The 20194-nt window shown below is 35.9% G+C and overlaps 1 long non-coding RNA gene across 1 annotated transcript in view; it reads right to left on the bottom strand.

The window, feature by feature from the left end:
• The window catches only part of LOC140697419 (uncharacterized), a 58201-nt gene extending 46287 nt beyond the window's left edge, over positions 1 to 11914 (bottom strand). The window contains exons 1-2 of the long non-coding RNA XR_012074447.1: positions 11858 to 11914; positions 8312 to 8451 (exon numbers count right to left, since the gene is read on the bottom strand). This is a non-coding gene — a long non-coding RNA (uncharacterized lncRNA). The remainder of the gene's footprint in view (positions 1 to 8311; positions 8452 to 11857) is intronic.
• Positions 11915 to 20194: the final 8280 nt, after the last annotated feature.

Genomic DNA, 20194 nt, shown 5'->3' with positions numbered 1-20194 from the left:
ATTCTGGCCAACATAATATAGGCTGATAATCCTATGGCAGTTGGGTGGGACTTTTCTTCAGAGACAGCTAACATATACCTTTTGTCCGCTCTCTCTCTTGCCTCTCCTCCATCATGCTACCTGGAACGTAGATGCTGCCATCTTGGACTTTGCAGACAAGGGTCATACCCCAGCTAAGGCAGAATGGTGGCTAGAAAGAGCCTGAGGCACTTAAGGGCTTATGGAAAAGAGCTGCCACTAGCCATCCTAGATTGCCTCCCTTTAGATCTTTAAATAAGAGGAAAATAACAGTCTGTCCTCAAGTAACATAATTAAAAAAAATTAATAGTATATATAATCCCAACTAATACTGCTATTTCATAGGAAGATTAAAGACAAGTTGTCTCTACTTCCAACTGTCAGATTTTTCATCCGTCCTTTAGCATTCACAGTAGGGAAGGAACTAATGGCTTTTCAGAATCTTCTATAAATTGCATATATTGTAAGTATCTTACATGTGTTTTCCTTTACTTAATCCTCATTGGTGGTACAAGGCTCAAACAATGAATGAAAATACTCAAGAGAAAGCATAGGAACTGAATGTCAAGCAAGTCTGGGATTTAAACATAGTTCTACCTGAATCTAAAGTTAAACATTTTCTAGCATTTTCTATTGCCTCCCTGATACTCTGGCTAAGATCCTTCCTCAGCTCCAGGTCTCTATGGCTGATAGATTGGCTGCAGTCCATTCAGCCAAAATGCTTTGAGAGAAACTCTGAAATAGGTGCAGTTTCGCTTCGTATGTTCTAGGGAAGTGAAAGGGGATTTCCAGTCTAAAAAAACCATCAAGTGTGATTTCTATTAGAGAAAGATTTGAGAGGAAATCCCTCATCTGATTTCATGTATGCTTATAGATTAGTGGTCTTAATTTGGCATCCCCAGGCTGATTTCAGACTCTATAGCTGCTTTGGCTCATAGTATGTAAAACATTTTAATTAGCTCCTAACCTTTAAAAATCAAAATATTTTATGTAAAAATCTAAATTTCTAGCTTCTCTTGAAAAATTGGAAGATGCAGTAATACTTGGGTGGCCTTTCCACATTAGCTGCCCGTTAGTTGAGGCTGTGTGTGGTTGCCCCTACTGATGGCCTTGCCATCTCTAGTTTGCCTACCCAGCTCATTTCATTCATTTACAGTACTGACCTTTTCCTGTCATTTGAGAAGGTTATGACCTCTGAGTGGGCGCTTTTCCTTGGCAATAATTAAGGTGATCACACATACAACAGATTGTCATCTGACTGCATGGCCTATGTATGTTCCTTATTTGTCAGTATGATTTGCTGACCCATAGAGACCCCTTCTTTACCCTGGGGTCTCTTAAGGGTACCAGTAAGCTTCTTGAAAGCAATTCAAAGATGAACCAAGTTCTTTCCATTTTCTGGTACATTTCAGAGTCTTAAAGGTTTTTCTATACAGTTGAATCTGCCCTGTGGGCTTTGAGCCCAGTTGCAATATAGTCCAGCAAGATAACTCTTGCATTTGTGGTATTTTTGCCAAAGCACTCTTTCTCTTACAGCATGGTAAAAACATATTTTTTCACTGGAAAAATAATATATGGTTTCCTTATATCTTTTTTGAAAGGGATATAACATTGGCAGTAGTAGAGAGAACCTAGACGTAATTGCAGAAAAGATGTGAAGAAAAAAATAAATTGAATCTTCTCTCTCTGTTCCGAGAGAGTGCACCATTAAACCCTTGAAGGTCCAGAGGGAGAACTTCAATAAATATTGATAATAATGACCAGAGAACTAAGCATTCTCTGGAATAGTCAATTAACTATAATATAATTAGAACAAAACTCAAAGGCCTATTAAAGGCATCCAGCCAGCCCTTTAAAATGACTGCTGTGGAAAGAGGTTATTGGGGAGGTGAGGGCCAAGGGCTTGCTTGGTCTTTGTGCTCCTTGACTATGGCAAATATTAGTTTATTTGCCTTCATCTAATGAACAGGTAAAGTAGAACTTCCCCATATCACTGATGATAATCAAAATCGACAATGCTATGCATTTTGGTTTTCTTTTACAATTGCCAAAATCGTAATGCAACATTTAAAAACAACTCATTTTATACATTTTGAGCTCAATTGTATTTTAGTCAGTTAAATTAAATAGCATTTTTCATGCCATTTTCAAAGTGTAGACACTTTCTATCATTCTATTAAGGCAACTACTTTCAAACTGTAATGTTGACAACTCTCTATGGTTTGGTTTTATGGATCAAATCAGTCTTATTTTCAATAGAAATCTACTGCCTCCCTGACCCACAAATGCATCATGTTTACCCCAGAAATTTTGCTCTCCTATGAATGGAAGTTCTTCCTCACCTCTCTATGATATAAATCTAAGATGTCCTTTGCTTTCTTCTCAGACATGGATGACCCCAACTACATAAGAAGAAGGGTAGATATTGTGTGGTGGTTAAAGACCTGGGCTCCAGAGTCAAACTTCCTAGATTAAAATCTTATTTCCATTTGCCAGCTATGTTTGGTAGGTCAAGCAATCAACCTTCAGATTTTCCTTGACAAAATAAAGATAAGAATATCTACTTCATAGATTCCTTGGGAAGATTAAATCTGATAGGAAATGTAAAAAAACCCCAAATACTACATTAAGCCTTCAATAAATGTTAACCAGTATCAGCATCACAGAGCCTACAATTATATACTATAATATTCAAGTTATCGATTACAAGCAATAGAAACTGATTCTAGCTAATTTATGCAGAACTAGATTGGGTAGCTCACATAATCAACAGGATGTATTGACAAAAAGGCTTAAAAATGTAGATCAAGGGGGGACGGTAATAGTTCAGTGGTAGAGCACAGGCTTAGCCTGCACGAGGTCCTGGGTTCAATCCCCAGAACCTCCATTAAAAAAAAAAAACATAGATTAAAAGTAAGACAGGGTAGACAGCAGGAAGCACAAGCAAGGGTTTGCAGGACAGTTGGGTTAGAACATCGTGACTCGGCACACGCTCTCTCTCTCTCTCTCTCTCTCGCTCTCGCTCTCTCTCGATCTCTATCGGATGTTTAGTCTCAAAGTTCTGGGTGGAAGGACTCAATAAATCTCTGCCACACTCCCAAGCTGTAGTTGTCCTTTAGGAGCTAAGAAAAGAAAAGATCCTATCCCCTTGCCTCCCACCAAGACTCACAGAAAAGGAGTTTCTTTACAAATTAGAACAGAGTTCAGATGCTGAGCAGTTATAAAGTATTCTAGTACAAAATGATGCCCTTTATTATTATATAACTTTTTCAAATTGAGGTATAAACTTTTGAAAGCGGAACCTCAGAATATCTCATAAATCTGATCATATAATGGGTTCTCAATAAATACATCAAAACCCATAATGTTGAGTTTGACAGACTTGTTTTCAGGATTTATTGCTTTTTATGCTCTAGTTAATGTTTAACAAATCAATGAATTGTGAGAATTTTATTATGGTATTGGACTTAAGTACAGTTGCCAAAAAGTGATGACATAATGGTGAGAGTACGCTGGAACATCCTTTTTAAGCTAAATAGATCATCTCTATTAATGATCCCCTTAGAGGGGAGAGTCGAAACGAGGTGGTTGTGGCTTTTCTGCATTGTGTGAAGGATTTTCAGGGAAAACCATGATAGAAAATGGGAGTAGCAGAGAAGTAAGACCTATTAATATTGTTTAATAAAAATTAATATCATAAAAGTAACATGACTATTACAGTAAACTTTTAAGTTTCAGAAAAACACAAATGCAAAAGAAAAATTTTTCCTAATGTTAGCACAATTTTATATATTTGCATGTTTGTTTTATACGCATACAGATTTTTTGTGTGTGTGGCGTATGAGTGGTTAGAACCACAAATTTTAACACACACCCAAAAATCCATATAGCTTTTCTTTAAAAATTGTTACAAAAATGTGCTCTTATATACAGTACTGTTTATTAATGTGCTGAATAATTATTTTCTTAAAAATCAAGACTCTTGTTATGAGAGAAATAAATGCTCATACCAAAAGAAATAGGAAATATAGTAAAAAGGACTATAAGACATACAAAATCTCAGCAACCCAGAAATAACTAGTGTTAATATTTTGCTGAATGATCTTTCAAAATCTTTTCTTTATGTATACACAAATACATATTTTTTGGAAAGTAAGTTAAACATTTTATAGGATATTCTGTAACCTACTTTTAAAGCGTAACAGTAGGTTATAATTATAATTCCATGTCAATAGGTATATTTTGCACTACCATGATTAATGGCTGTTCTGATTTGTGGATGTACACAATTGAGTTTCAAAAATACCATAATGTTGAACATTCAATTTTTTATTGCTTTTTGTTTTTATAGACAGTACTTCAATGAATGCCTTAATAGTTTAATCTTTAAACATATTCTTAAATAGTTCGTTAGGACAAGTTTCCAGAGGTATAGTTAATTGATGGAAAGGTTATGTATATTTTTATGTCTTTATATAACAAATTGCTTTCCAGGATACTGCACCAATTTGAAATTACAAAATAGGATATAAGTATACATTCTCCTAAAGCTAAATATTGCTCTTTTAAATGAGACAAAAAGTAACATAGGTGAATTATTTTGGCTTATCACGTACTGTAAAAATTTTTCATGTGATTAAACATTTTAATGACATAGTTTAAAAGGCTTCAGTGTATTCCATCGAAACAGCATAGTGACAAGCAGCCTATTACTAAATTTCTGCATATATTTATGAATATTTTCTTAGGAAAATTTCCAAGTAGTGGTGGGTCCAGGAATAGTGTATGTTGTTATCCAGCCTCACCATCCTTGTTCTCTTTTCCTCCTACACACCAAACACGTTTCTTCCTGACAATTTGCACTTATTCTTCACTGATCTGTTTATGACTGGCTCCTCATTCAGGTCTTTGTTTAAATACCATTACATTAGGGATGCATTCTGTGATAAGAATGGGTAAAGTGAACTGTGATAATCATTATTGCCCTTCACCAATATTTCTGGTACACATCCTGCCAGATGTGCAGTAGGATTGCCTTTTCCTAGCTCCTTAAAGTTAGTCATAGCCAAGTGACTTGCTTTGATCAATGAAATGTGAGAGCGCATAAGCCGGCTCTGCTGGTGGAAGCCTCTAGAAGTGACTGTATAATTTGCTGCGTGTCCTTACCTGTGTCACTGTAATTGGTGACATTCAACAGTGAAGCCTCCCTCATCCTGCCTCCCTGAGAGAGAATATGGAACTGAGCCCCATACTGAACCATGATGACATGTACTATGAGGGAAAAATAAAGCTTTAGGTTATGTTGTTTTTGTTTGTTTGGTTTGTTTTTTACACAGCTCACATTTTGGGTTATTTGTTACTGCAGCAAACCTAGTCCACCCTGAATTCCCCCCTCCCTTTAGTCAATCTCAGTATTTTCCTCCTCCTTTTAGTCAATCTCAATAATTTCTTGTTTCTTAATTCTATAAAATCATCCTATTTATTCATTTATGAGTTCCCCTTCCTCACTAAAATGTGAGATCCTTGAGAGGGGCTTTGTCTGTCTTGTTTATTGTGGTGTCTGGAATAGTAAGTAACTAGTGCACAGTAGGTCCTTCTTAAATATTTGTTCAGTAAATGAAAGAAATGGGTGGAAGATTTCAACATGTACCTGTGGAATCTAGACTAAGACAGTGCCTTCCCTTTGTAAAACAATTGTTGCCAGATTCCAAGACAGCATTTGGCATACTTAAAGAGAGCACACTAAGTTAAGGGTTCTGATGGCCATAGAGAGGTTAGATATTTTCTCATCAAGATGTAAGAACTCTAACCACTTTAATCATTTGTTCTTTTTTTCCCCTCTAGCACTATGAACAATTTCCTTCTATGTGGATGGAAAACAAGCATGATTATAATTATTTTTTAATGTTCTATCATTAGGGTTTTTTTTTTTTTGATGAAAAACACTCAGCAAAGCCTGAAGTATATTTGGTGAATAGTATATTTTCCCTGGCCATCCAAAGGATGACATGATGTTATATTTATAATGTCTAGACTCTTAAGGTATACCCTTCCATTCTGGCACTCGATCATTCCTTCTTTATAACCATTGTGTTCCCAGTGACATTATGGTCTGCAGATGTGTATCAATTACAAGGATGTTTTCAGTTAATGATTTTTAAAAAGGCTTCAAACAAGTGGAATAGATATGTTTGTTATTGGGTAGTTGATCAACAGTGTTTCCCAGCAAGAAGTAGTGTACTTAGCCCCTCATCTGAGGGAGGCTCAGCACTTGAGCCAGATGACAACTTTTATTCTTTGTTCTTAACAGACGCTAATTTAGGGTAACTATTTACAGCTGTATCTGTTGGTATCTTCTCAATCAGCATGTGCCTTCTCTTGACCAGAAATAGAAAAACACAGATGGCATTGCTACATATTTGTATCTCCCATTTGGCTCTAAAGCTACTTGCTGTCTTTTCACATGCCAGGCACAGAGAAGGAATGGGAAAAGCTCTTCTTATACTGAACTATTTTGTGGTCATTTGTTTGCTTGGTAACTAGAAACGTATCAGCATGGATCTGCCTTTAGATGGTCCATATGCTTGGATTTGCTGTCCTATGGCCCAAGTTCATCAGAGTTCATTTCTTACAGAAAATAGAAGTACCTGGTCCTTCTGTGTTTTTGTCTTGTTTTGTTTCTATAACATTCTGGAATTCCTTACCCTTAAGTAAACTCCTGCTGTTTCTCTCAAATGTATTTTATGTTTCTTCCTTTTACCCTATTGCATTTTTAATTTACTTTGGCACTTTGTTTTTCCATGTTGCACTATAGATCAGGAATTTTCCATATTTGCTTGACTGCTAAATGGAAACAGGGTAGCAATTGTGTTTAGAGCATGGAATCATCTTCTCCCATCTGTGAACTACTTTGGCATCCAAAATAGTTCAAGTACTTTCAAGAGAATAATATATCAGCTAAGTCTGTATAAATTCCTAGTTCTGATGTGAGGTATAGGGAGGACTTTTTAAGACTTTGGAGTCAGACAATCCTAGATTTGAATACTGACACACTTACTGACTATGGGCTTAGGAATGTTACTTAATCTTTTGGGGCTCAATTTCCTCATCTGTTAAATTGGGGGAAAATATTTCCTATCCCAAAGAGTTGAGGTGAAGATTAAATCAGAGAAAGCATTTTAAGTCCAGGGCCAGGCTCATAGTGAGCACTAAACCAATGGCAGTCATTGCCTTCCTGAGAGTAATGACGCACACCTAGAAGATTACTGTCCCAGAGATTGAGACTTTACCAGTGCTATAGCTAAAGCTGTGCACTGCAAGTGCTAGTTTAGTTAGATTCCATTGTGCAGGTAAATTGAATTCATTCTAAAGAAATAAACAATAATGCCAAAAGATGCTGGTTATTATAATAATAGTAAAGAATCTCATATTTATCTAGCACCTCATAGTTAATGAAACACTTGTACTTGCATGTTCTTTTGTAACCCTTGTAAACCCTATGTTTATTAGAAGGAAGACCATTGCAGGCAGAGGGAGCAGTCAGTTGCCAGGGTCCTAAGGGAAGCCACACCTGGGATGTTCATTGAATATTCAGGAGACCCGTGTGGTCACAACAGAGTTTCTGAAGAGAAGAGAAAAAGGAGACAATAGAGAGGAAACCAAAGGCCAGATTGTGTCGGTTATGGTTAAGTCCTTGGGCTTTGCTTTGAGTGAAATGGGGGGGCCATTGCAGGAAGTCAGGCATGACATCACATGCATATTTTATAGAGTGGTCACTCTGGCCGCTGATTTTAGAATAGACTGTAAGGAAGGCCTGGGTAAAAGCAAGGAGACCAGTTAAGAGCCAAAAAATAGCCCAGATCTGAAGTGGTTAAATTGTGGGTCTATTTTAAAGATAGAGGCCATCGGGTTTCCCGCCAGACTGAACGCGGAGCTATGATAGAAAGCACGAGTCAGGACAACTCAAGTCTTTGACCTGAGCCACTGCAGGATGGAGTTGCCATGCTTCAGGCAAGTTGAAACAGGTTCCAGGGTAAATATTCAAAATTCAAAATATCGATTAAGTGGAATTTAAAAAGTCTATCAGGCATCCAAGAGTGCAGCTATGTAAATAGTCAGGATGGAAGAACAGAAGCCCAGCAAGTTTATTATTTATCTTAGAAGGTAAATAAATACAACCCCAAGTAGCAAATATTACCTGAAGGAATGAGACCAGTTTCAACAGATCACTCACTGGTACTGAGTGATCGATACTCTGGAAAAATCAACAAAGGAAAGAGAATTCTTTACTTACATTTCAAATTGGCCATCACTTGTAGAATGAACTGTGCTCTCAAGCAAAGAGGGAAATCTTTCTGTCATTCAGCAGCAAAGTGAATGTGCAAAAGTCCTATCACTGTGTACATCAATTCCCAAGGGTTCATATATATATGCCTACAAGAAATATAAAAGTTACTTTTTAGGATAAGCACAGATGGAAGAAATATATCGTCATGCAGTAGAATGGTACATAAATTTCCCAGATCACAGAAGACCATCCCATTGACTAAAGATTTATCATTCAGGCTTTGGCCTGAATTAACAGTTTGATTGATAATAAAATCATTGATTACCTTTGCCCTTTGGTGGGGGAGGGGAGGGCAGTGCTAGTTCATATATGTATAGTACAAATCTTCAGTTTGAATGACTCAGGAATAGTCATTATTACCTAAAAGATGTGTATTCAAGTGAAGTGAATTTGGCTTTGTCTGATAGTAAATTTTCATATGCTATTTACAACTTACTGCTAACAGTTTATAACCATTAAGGTAAAATCAAAATACTTAAATGACTAGTACTATAACTCAATTCATGTTTTATTATTATGGGAAAAATAAAGAATCTCAGGTTACTCATTCAAATACCCTATGGCACATTCATCCTGAGAGGAGGGCAGTTTGACCAGCTCGGTCAGTGTTTAGAGGGCAGTAGTGTGAGCAAAGACAAAATAGGATGGCTAGATTTTAGAAGGTTAGATGCTGTATTAAGAAGTTTGAATTTTATTCTGTAGGCAATGGAGGTCATAGAAGCTTTTCAGTTGGGGATGCGTAGGGTTCATTGTAAGATCTTAGGATAATATTTTTACACATAAGGAATATTTTGGTGAAATGAGGAACTACTTAGTATGCATGTAATTATAGGGATTTTTGTAAATAATCTAATTGTCTTTGTTGAAAGGGTAATTTAAATATTTAGATATTTAATAAATATTAAATATTTATTTACTTGCAAAGGAAAGATCCCATGAATATCTTCAATATCTGTCTGCAAAAAAATCCAGATCCATATTCTTAGATAGTTATACTCAGATATTTCATTTCCTTCAAATATCTGAAACTAAATTTATGATTTTTCTTACAAACATGTAGTTCTTGTCAGCCTCCATTTCTTTTCATATGATGCCATTACTATCCCAAGAAAATTGAAGATAACATAGAAATAATCTTTTTTCATCATCTTTCCGTCCCCTATTTATTCTGATACTAATTTAAAAAATTGTTTCCCCTCAATGGTTTGAACATTGTATGTGCCCACACTGTAACTTTACTCTAGATTTTATCACATCACATATAGAGAACTTCCACTACCTTTCCTGAAATAGCCTTTAGCTGCTTCTACCCAGTGAATCTTGATGTCCTTGGTGGTAACAACAGTGTTGGTGGAAAGAACAGAGAGCTGGAAAGGCAGATACAATTCCAGTTTTTCTATTTACTGGCTATGTGATCTTGGTACTTTTCTTAACTTGTCTGATCCTCAGCTTTATTTAAGACCTCCTACTTCAGTCATAGGATTATTATGAGGAGTAAATGAGGGTGTGTAAGAGCATCCCAGGCATTTAACAGGTCCTCTGTGGAATGGTAGCGGCACCCGATTTCATCCTCTTCTGTCTAAGTTCCAGGCAGCTCCCTTTAGTCAACTACATGAAATATAAATTCTTCTCTTTGTGCACATCAAAGGATTACACTTTTTGTCCCCTTGTGGTTAGCAAGACCACCTGGTTGTATCACTTTTAAGCCATGGCATCTAATTGCCAGGATAGGACCATCCAACGTGCCCTTCGTCTGGTGTGAGAGTTGCTAAAGAGCCCTCTTAATGGGATGGTAGAGCTGCAAGATCAAAGCAGACCAGATGGCTGAGTCATTGTATAGAGGGGAGTTGCCCTGGAGTATTTTCTGCACCTACAGCATATTTTATGTGAGCGATAAATAAACTTGTCATGTTAAGCTGTTGGAATTTCAAGATCCTTTGTTACCACAGCATAGCTTTTTTAAAAAATTATCAGTTTACAATGTTGTGTTAGTTTCTGGTGCACAGCATAGTGGTTCAATTATACATACAAACATATATATATTCCTTTTCATATTCTTTTTCATTATAGGCTATTACAAGGTACTGAATATAGTAGGACCTTGCTGTTTACTATTTTATTCATAGTAGTTAGTATCTGCAAATCCCAAACTCCCAATTTATCCTTCCCCGCCCCCTTTACCCCTTGGTAACCATAAGTTTGTTTTATATGTCTGTGAGTCTGGTTCTGTTTTGTAATCAGTTCATTTGTGTCATTTTTTTAGATTCTGCATGTAAGTGATATCATATGGTACTTTTCTTTCTCTACCACAGCATAGCTTTATCTAGATTATTAAAACTCCGAATTTCCCTCATTTTTCTGGCCTTACCATAGCTATCTAATCTTATTTACCTCTTGGACTTTATGCAATCTTTCTTCTTTACTTATAACTTACATCATTTGTTTATGCCTTTGTGTGTTTACTGATGTTTTTCTTCCTTTCCTCCCTCATATCCATGTAGATGAAATATCACTCATGTATCACAGCCCCACTTCCTAGACCTCACAGTTATGTATCAGATAATTTCTGCCCTTAAGTGTAGACAAGCTCAACATATTAGTGTTCTAGTTGCTTTGTCATAAGCCTTGAGGGTTCTACCTGAGCAGCCTCTCTGTGTCTTCTGCCTTTTTCCAATCCCGTGAGCTGGTTTCCCTGTCTTAAATGTCTCTTCCTTCTAATTAAGGCTTGAGTACCGTAGAGTTTATCTCTTGGAAGCATTCCTCTAATCATGGCTCTTCCCAGCTCAGAACTTTTCCTGACATTCCTTCAGGCAGAGGCCTGAGGGATACTCTTAGACATTCTAACTTGATAGCTGAGGACTTTAAGATCAGCTCTAGATTTTTCTTCTACTCTTCTCTACAAGCATAATGTTCAGGATTTTGTCTACGCTATTCACCAGGCTGGAATGCCCTCATTTCAGCCTATAAAAACTCTGTGTTTCCAAAAAACACTAACCAGAGTGGAAAAGATTGACAAGTGAGATTATATTAAACATATGACTGTCTCTTCACCAAAAGACCCCATTAAGAGAGTGAAAAGGCAATTCTTAGACCCTGAAAATGTATTTTCAATACAAAAAGGGTCTGTTTTTACTCTATGCAAAGAACCCCTATATATAAATAACGGAAAAGACACCTCAGAAAATATGGACAAAATACTTGAATAGCCATCTCACAAAGGAAGGAATCCAAATGATCTATAAACATATTTCTAGCTTTACTAGGAATCAGGCAAATACAAATAAAAACCACAGTGAGAAACCACTATATACTCACCAGATTGTTTAAAACTTAAAAATCTGACAACATCAAAATCAATAGCAATGTGGAACCATGGAAAAACTTACTGAGCAGGTAAGAAAGAATATTATTACAGCCAGTTGGTATAAAATTGGCAGAATCTTGTGCGGTTAAATACGCATGTAAGCGATGACCCAGCAATGAAATACTTACGTGTGATAATGTGGGCCAGGATTCAAATACAAAAATTCAGAGCAGCATTGTTCCTAATAGCCAAAAACTTGGAAACAACTCAAAAGGACATCGAAAAAAGAATGAATTAACAAATAATATAATTATATAGTAGAATACAGCACTGAAAGTAAATGAAGAAGTTCCATGGGTTTCATGGGTAGATAGTAAAACCACAATGTTGAGCACAAGAAGTCAGACAGAGAAGAAAGCAGACTGCCAGTTTCCACTTTTAAAAGATCCCCAAACAGGCAAAATTAAACTATATTGTTTAGGGATGCATACTCAAATAGCAAAACTATATATACAGCAAAGTAAGTCTATGATTGCCATAATATTTAATAGAAAAGTTGTCTCTAAGGTGGGGGTAAAGGAATGAACACAAAGGCTAATTAAATAGTTAACATGGATATTTGCCTTATGATTTTTCATTTTATGTATTTTTATGTTTGTGTGATTTATCACTTGACAGTAAGGAAAAAATGTTAAATCTTATGCATCTTCCATGACCTGCTTGTCCATGGAATCCATTCTGATCACCCTACTCTATGAGCTTTCTTTCTCTTCTGAACATAAAGAGTTATTATCTGTATAAGTCATTTAGGCACTGACTTATGACATTCCGTTAGTGGTTAGCTTGAAGTATTACATACCTATTTTGTAGTGGTTCAAACAGTATTTTATTATAAATCATCCTTCCATGCAGCTCTAAAATTCCATTATAGTGATTTACACATACAAGATACTAATTTTTTTTTGTTCACAATAATAAATCTATATTTGGTATTTTAATACAAAAATTGTAGATTTCAAATCTAGGAAATATACTATTCAAGTACTTATTTCCAAAATATCATAGAGGGCAATATTGTGTCCTGGAAAGAATATTATAATGGAGATAAAGAAGTTTGAGTTCTGGTTCTTTCTTTGCTAGATTTTGGCTTAACTAAGCCATGTAAGTTTTCTAAGTGTTGAGTTGTTCATGTGGTATGTGGGCTAAATTCTACTTTCCAGTTCTAATATTCTATGAGTCTTTGAAATATCATTTTATAAAAGAACTCCAGTATAAATGTTTAGAATCTCTTAAGGAAATCATGTCAAAAAGCCCAGAGAACTTTTGGGGAAAAAATACAGGCCTGTTATTCCTTGAACAGGTTAAAAACATTTTTTTTTAATTGAAAGAAAGCTCAATATGTTTAAAATAAAAAGATATAAAAATATAAAAAGAGAAAAAAATGTGATATACAACAACAAACCACTTAAAAAAAAATGGAGAAGATGAGTCACCAACTGACTCTGACCAAAAATCATAGAGGAAATTCAGAAACAGAAGCTGGATTGTGAGAACTGAAACAATCATCAAAGAAATAAAGATATACATGTTTATTTTTCATGAGCCAGGACATTATATATTCAGTTGTCTCAGTTTTGCCATTTTATTTCAAAGATTTGTTTGGAAGGAAATAGTATATTCAAATTTAGGTGGTAATTATAAGAGGTGATTCCTAAATAATTTGAATAGACATGAAGTCATAATCTCCCAAGAGATAGAAACTTTGAAGATTATTCCTGATACCCAGTCTCTAAATGTGCCTTAATCAGTTTGTAAAATAACTGCTGAGTGGTGTCTAGCATGGTTTTGAATATCTCCAGGGAGCTACTGATATGTACTGAGACTAAGATCTTAGAACCTTCTGCTGTTGCAATATTAGGTCCAAAGACTGTCACTGTATTCTCACACAGAGGGCTGCTTTATATTGAAGGATTATTTTATAGCTTTCCCCAAATCATATCATTTTTGTGTTGTACATTATTTTGTATCTATATCTGTATCTATATCTATATCTGACTCTCTTCCACTTTGTTTACCTTTGTCAGGAACACTTATAAGAAAGAATATTTTCTGAGAGTGGAATTGCATGCCTGTATTTCAAATATTAGCATGAATCTATATTTTGAGCACCAAAGCTGTATAAACCCTGTATGGAGGGCTGAAAGAAATAGTTCCTCTCTCTCTGATCGTCACTGGACTGTCCTGTTTCATCTGACCAGGTACAGTTCAGCCAGGTCATGGTAGACTTACTTGACTGTTGATCTGTACATACCTGGGACCTTTTGTGTTCAAGGCTGAAACAAAGTTACCTAGAAACAAAATAAAATTAAAGTATTTTAGAGCACAAGTAAAATACCATCTCAGTACCACACAGAACACAGAACTGATTTAAATGACTTCCTCTTCCTGTTTTTTCTTCTTTGTTATGGAGAGGTTCTCTATAAAGCTGAAAATGAATATCTCAGAAAACATGTTATAGCACTAGTGAACCAATATTTGCTCAAATATAATGAACTGCCATTCCATTTGTAAAGAAGTACTTGAAATGGATACATATGAGATGGTTTCTTACCTAGAATGACTAAAAACAAGAGAGAGCTAGACAACTGTATGACATTCATAGTAATGTATAGCCAAACGTGTAAGTGTGGATGCATTATGTGCCCTCAGGTTATGCTGCATCTGACACCCTAATCATGGCCCTGCCAAGTGGAATCCACACCTTAAGGCATAAAGGATGTCCCTGCATTCAGTGTACTCAATGTATGTCACTTAGCTGTGCAATAGTGACTCATCTTTAAGTTCTCTTTTGAGCTCTTGATCAAAAGATAAGTGGATTCTTAGTTAAGATTCTCATGATCTGTACATTCCCTGCTGTAATGATTTTTCTTTGGGAGTTTACATCCTCTCCCGACTCAGGCTTTTGACCGAGACATCTTGTTTAGTAGAGCAATTTATTCTGTATCATACTCTTGAGTTTTATCTTTCATTTATTATGTTGAACATGCACTTGAATGGAGTTAGTGAGATGGTTATTATATCCACCAAAGAGGACTGCTCTTTTTGGAGAGTCTGTTTGACAGCTTCCCACTGAGACAGCTGTTTATTTGACTGTGGGCCAAGTTCTCTATTCTAGTGGAGCGGTGTCTTCGGGCACATCTGTGAAAACGTGACTATCACATCCTCATTGCCTAAGAAGCTGCTTAAATCTTGGCCTTCTGCATGTTTTGATCGATTTTTTTTCTCTGTCTTCTGTATTTCCTCATTATGTAGGTCAATGAATAGACACAATCAGTGTTTCATGCAGGAAATCCTCAGAAACATGGTGTACAATGTAGAAATTTGTTGCTCTCGGATTTGTCTGTAGGGTCTGTTGTAAATCACAATATGGATAACTTAAAACATAAGTGTTACTGACTTAGTGTTACAAAATTTGGCCAGTTTAGTATGTTGGAAATATTTTTTTATCCCTGCTGCTTAATTATTTTGTTTGCTAAATTTATATTATCTTTAGAGCTTTGTTTTTTTTTTTCAGGAAGTCATTTTTATTTTAAATAAATAGGGTAGTGATTGACTACTGCAACTGAATTTTAATTTTTATTTAATTGTAAGTAAGAACACGTGACAGGAGAACTACCCTCTAAACAGATTTTCAAGTGCGCAACACAACTGTGTTAACTGCAAGCGCAGTTGTGTGCAGCAGATCCCTAGAATTTACTCGTCTGCATTACTGAGGTTTTTTTTTTCTCTGTGATTTATCATAACATTTTGTGTATATTTCCCTGTGCTATACAGTGTAATCTTGTTTATCTATTCTACAATTTTGAGATCCCAGTCTATCCCTTCCCACCCTCTTACTACCCCCCCCAGAGCTTTGTAACAAAGGTGAACCACCTACCTAATTCCGGCTTTGACTTCTAATAAATGAATAGAATAAATTAGTAAATTATGTAGTGCATAAGGTGATAGGTGCCATGGAAAAAGGCAAATAGACAAAGGAATGACATTCAGGGGACGATGTGGAAGAGTGTTGAAGTGCCAGGAAGTTATCAGGGAAGGCCTAATTGCAGTTTGGCAATTAAATGCATCAACAACAATTAATAGTGGTGTATTCCAAATAAAATGTTAGGATACCCTTTCCTATGCAATACCTATTACTCATAGACTCTGGTCAGGTGTATATCTGGCCAAATTTTTCTGGGACAGTGCTCAATATTTCCTTAAGAGATATTTTTGATGTAACTCTCAATTCACTATGGAAGTTAAAGAGTTAAATTCATAGTCATTCATCAGTTTCATTCTAGCTTATGTGGGAGATGAATCAGAAGCATTTAATTTTAGCGAAATGGCCTAATTTCATTTCTACCATTTTTGTGGTGACTATTTTTCTTTTTTGTGTGACTGTCAATAATAAGATAAAATACATAAAAATCAAATAGCAGATGGAGGTTAGGAAAGTAAATAATCATTACTAGATATTGGAAGTTTCACAGTTAAGCTGTATTATTTAAAATGAACCATTTCTTTACATATAAAGTTCAGCTATTTAAGACCCAAATTTAATTTCTTACTTGCATATTTGAGCAGACACTCACTTGTGCTGTTTTATTTCCTAGACAACATTTTTATATGCCTCATTCTTTTCACATCTGCTATCCAACTAAAAACAAGCCAGAGATTACCAAACTGAATCTAAATCAATAAAATAGTTCAACACATTACTTCTCACTTCCATAAAAGTACTCTTATTTTATTTTTTATCTTGGCTACTTGAAGAGCCAACAAAAATGGGAGATTTTATGTTAAATAAAAAGGTAACTAATCTTTGTAACAGAAGCCTATTAAACCCATAGTGAAATTTAAGTGGAAATTCTTAGAATTAGTTTACAGAGAGATTTACTTAGGTCATTGCCATTCAAACTCTTTTTGAAAGCATATTTAGCATCTGGACTGTAGGGTGCAAATAAAAATTCACCTTATTTGCTTTTAGTTGTTGAATAATGTTCCTAAATCAGCCCACATGTGAAGTAGTTCATTCAATCTGAATGTGGGTCTACTTTTGCTTTCTTGTTTATATTTAAGGACAGTATTAGTTATAATTGTTTAAAAAGCTTTTAGCCTTACCTTGGCTCACTTCAGTTGTGCATTGAAGCAGAGATCTAATAATGTAGACAGTGATTTGCTCTGTCTACCCATCCAGGCTTTCTTCTTCGCCAGTGGAATGCAAAATTGCTTCAAGTATTTACCCCTAGAGGGAGAGACATGATCCCTTCTCCCATTTTAGGGGGAAATCCTGATTTCTCTAACATTTAAAGAAATTCCTTCCTCCTTAACATTTAGTTAAAGTGATCAAATTCTGTTTAATGAAGTATTGAGGATAATCTGTTGAGAGACTTCTGTGAATGTTTCCTAGCTCTTAAAAGGGGCCATCTACTACCTCCTTCAATCCACTTAGTAGCCCTATGGGAGTTTGTATTAATATTATAATTACTTTCATATTAGGAAACCAAGAACAAGAGGTTTTTTACTCTAGAATGAAGCCAACACTGAGGATGGCGGAGTGGAGAAATGGAAGAGATCTGAATCTTGATATTCTTTAGCTACTGGCTTAATTAATCAAGCCTGTATCTGTTCCACTTCTGGACTTGTTTTTTTATTCATCAAATATTCATTAGAGCCTAATATGCACTAAGAATTGATCTAAGTGCTAGGGATATAGTTTTGAAAAAAAATATGAAAAAACCCTATTCAATGAAGCTAACATTCAAGTAAGAGAAGCCAGACATTAAAAAGAATGAGTGACTAAATTACACAGTGTGTAAGAAGGTTGTCAGCTGCTTGAGCTGCTGTAACAAAAATGCCATAGACCAGGAGCCTTATAAACAACAGGAATTTATTTCTCAAGGAGTTCTGGAAGCTGGCAGCTCATGTGCAGGTTGCCAACATGCTCAGATTCTGGTGAGAGCCTCTTTTAGGTGGCAGACTGCTGACTTCTTGTATCCTCAAGTCTGAAAACAGAGAGAATCAGCAAGCTCTCCTGTGACTCTTACAAAGGTGCTAATCTCATTCATGAGAGTCCATCCACCTCACCTCATCTATTCCTAATTACCTCTCAAAGACGCCATCTCCTAATACCATCATATCAGAGGGTAGGGTTGCAACCTATTGGGAGATAGAAACATTCAGTTGGTAGCAGAAGTGATGAGTGCAATGAAAAAAAATCAAATCAATAGGAGATAAGGTATGTTAGGAGGTGGGAGGGAAATTGCAGTGATACCCAGAGTCATTTGGGAAGGCCTAAGGGAGAAGGTGACATTTTATCAAAGACAGCAGGGAGACAGGAGAGAATAAAGTTCCTTAGTGAGTGTTTTTCCCCCCTGTTCTTTACAGAGGCATGTTTACTGATAGTGAGATCATGGGTAAGTTACTCATGTCTTTATAGAAACTAATAACTCCCTTCCTGTCAGTATATATGTATTTGCATTTTTTAAAATCTTGTATCATGGCCAATTCAAATGACTTCTGTGAATGTGTTATCTCAGCCTAATTATCTGAGGAGGCAAACTCTGCTTTCTCTCTGAGTCAGTTTGCTTCTTCTGGCTATTCAGGTTCTAATATGATGGGAAGAGAAAGAATTTGCAGGTGGACCTTGGTGTTTGTGACGGTAAAGTGTCCATACCCCTTTCACCCTAGTAACAGCAGCTAATGTTAATTAAGCCCCTGCCATACTCCAGGTAATATTCCAAGTGCTTTGCATTTATTATCTACTTTAATCTGGTCAGTGGCCCAATGGGTCTTTGTATTAGTATTACCATTTTTTTTCACATTAGAAAATCTAGGACAAAAAGGTTAACTTTGCAAAAATCACAGAGTGAATGGCAGTGCATTAACTCACAACAAGGAACTGGACTGTGGAGCACAAGCAATTAGATGTTAAGTGAAAAACTCATTTTTTTGGAGGTGGATACTGAGAACTATTATAGAACTCATGAGAGAGAATGACTTTGTTTCCTGACAGTTTGCAGAGCCAATATGAATCATAAGAACCACTGGTCCTATACCACAGTGAATGAACAAGACTTTTTAAAGGTTAGTTGTGTCAGAACAGGACCAAAAAAGTCAGAAGTTTGGGAAAAGCATATAATAATAAAATTGCTTGCTAATTTCTATTCTTACAAATTTACATCAAATGAAAGTTAGGGAAACCTAACAATACTAATTAAGTTGGCAGCTAAATTACATTCAAATGCCCTATGTATTTTGCTATAATCTGTTATAAAGAGAAATCATTGCAACCACAACAGTGAAGCAGAATACATTTCATTAACATGGTACCCTTCATTGCCAACCTATTTCTAAACTTCTGAATAAGACAGTCCCCTGTAGTGAAAGTTCCCAAGGGAAAGTTTATGGTTAGGTATTATCCAGTGCTGACTCTGGGGAAGGGAGGGGAAGAATGATTTCTGGAGAAGAAACTTCAGATAGAGGAGAGAGTTAGGAGAATTGAGCATCTTTTCTAATGGGATGGGGGTCTGGGAATAGGAGGAAGAAAATGTGTGAATGAACTCTAGAGTATGATGAAGAATTTTCCAAAGTGTAAAATATTAGTCCTCAGGATGTTGATAGATTTTTAGCTAATAATCAAATAAAATTTAGGTAATAAAATATTTTTTTAAGACATGCAGTAACAGATTTTTTAAACATTTTTTTGTTCAGTTATAGTCATTTTACAATGTTGTGTCAAATTCCAGTGTAGAGCACAATTTTTCAGTTATACATGAACATACATATATTCATTGTCACATTTTTTTTTTGCTGTGAGCTACCACAAGATCTTGTATATATTTCCCTGTGCTATACAGTATAATCTTGTTCAAAATTTGTAGATCCTGACAGTCATATGCAGAATAATAGATAAACAGATCTTTAATTTACTAATTTGTATTACAATATTTCTCATATGAGGGAACATTGTATGCTGTGTTCCCTAAAATTACTTTTCAAAGGTTAAATTGCACTGCACTGCCTTCTTCAGCAGGGACTCTTATAGGACTAAGATTCCATGACAGACATTTTGGGAAATACTGAAGAGTGAGAGATGTCTGAGCACTTTACTGATTGCCCAGGGAGTCCTCTAGGAACCATGGTTGCTATGGAAAGAGAAGGCGGGCTGAGCCATTTCCATGCATGATCCTAGCATTGGGACTGGAATACTTTCACAAGAGTCAGCCCCATTAGAGAGTCCTCCACTGGGCAAGGTAGTCTGGTCAAGTAGCCAGCGTCTTAGGTATCATGTAAAGTTTCCAGATGTTGGTTGAATACTTGGCAATCCGATGATTGAAATTTCTCTGTGGAGATGCAGTTGAGAATAGTCCAAGTATATAAATGCTTAATATTGTCTAATTAAATTCTGTATCATTGTGACATGACCTGTCTGTGCACAAGCACCCTCCTACCCTGACTGTTCCAAGCAGTACTTTGCCAGC

This window comes from Vicugna pacos, chromosome 7 (assembly GCF_048564905.1).
Source record: "Vicugna pacos chromosome 7, VicPac4, whole genome shotgun sequence".
Classification (NCBI taxonomy): domain Eukaryota; kingdom Metazoa; phylum Chordata; class Mammalia; order Artiodactyla; family Camelidae; genus Vicugna; species Vicugna pacos.
The sequence above is the reverse complement of the archived record's forward strand: the minus strand, read 5'-3'. Positions and strand labels throughout refer to the sequence as shown.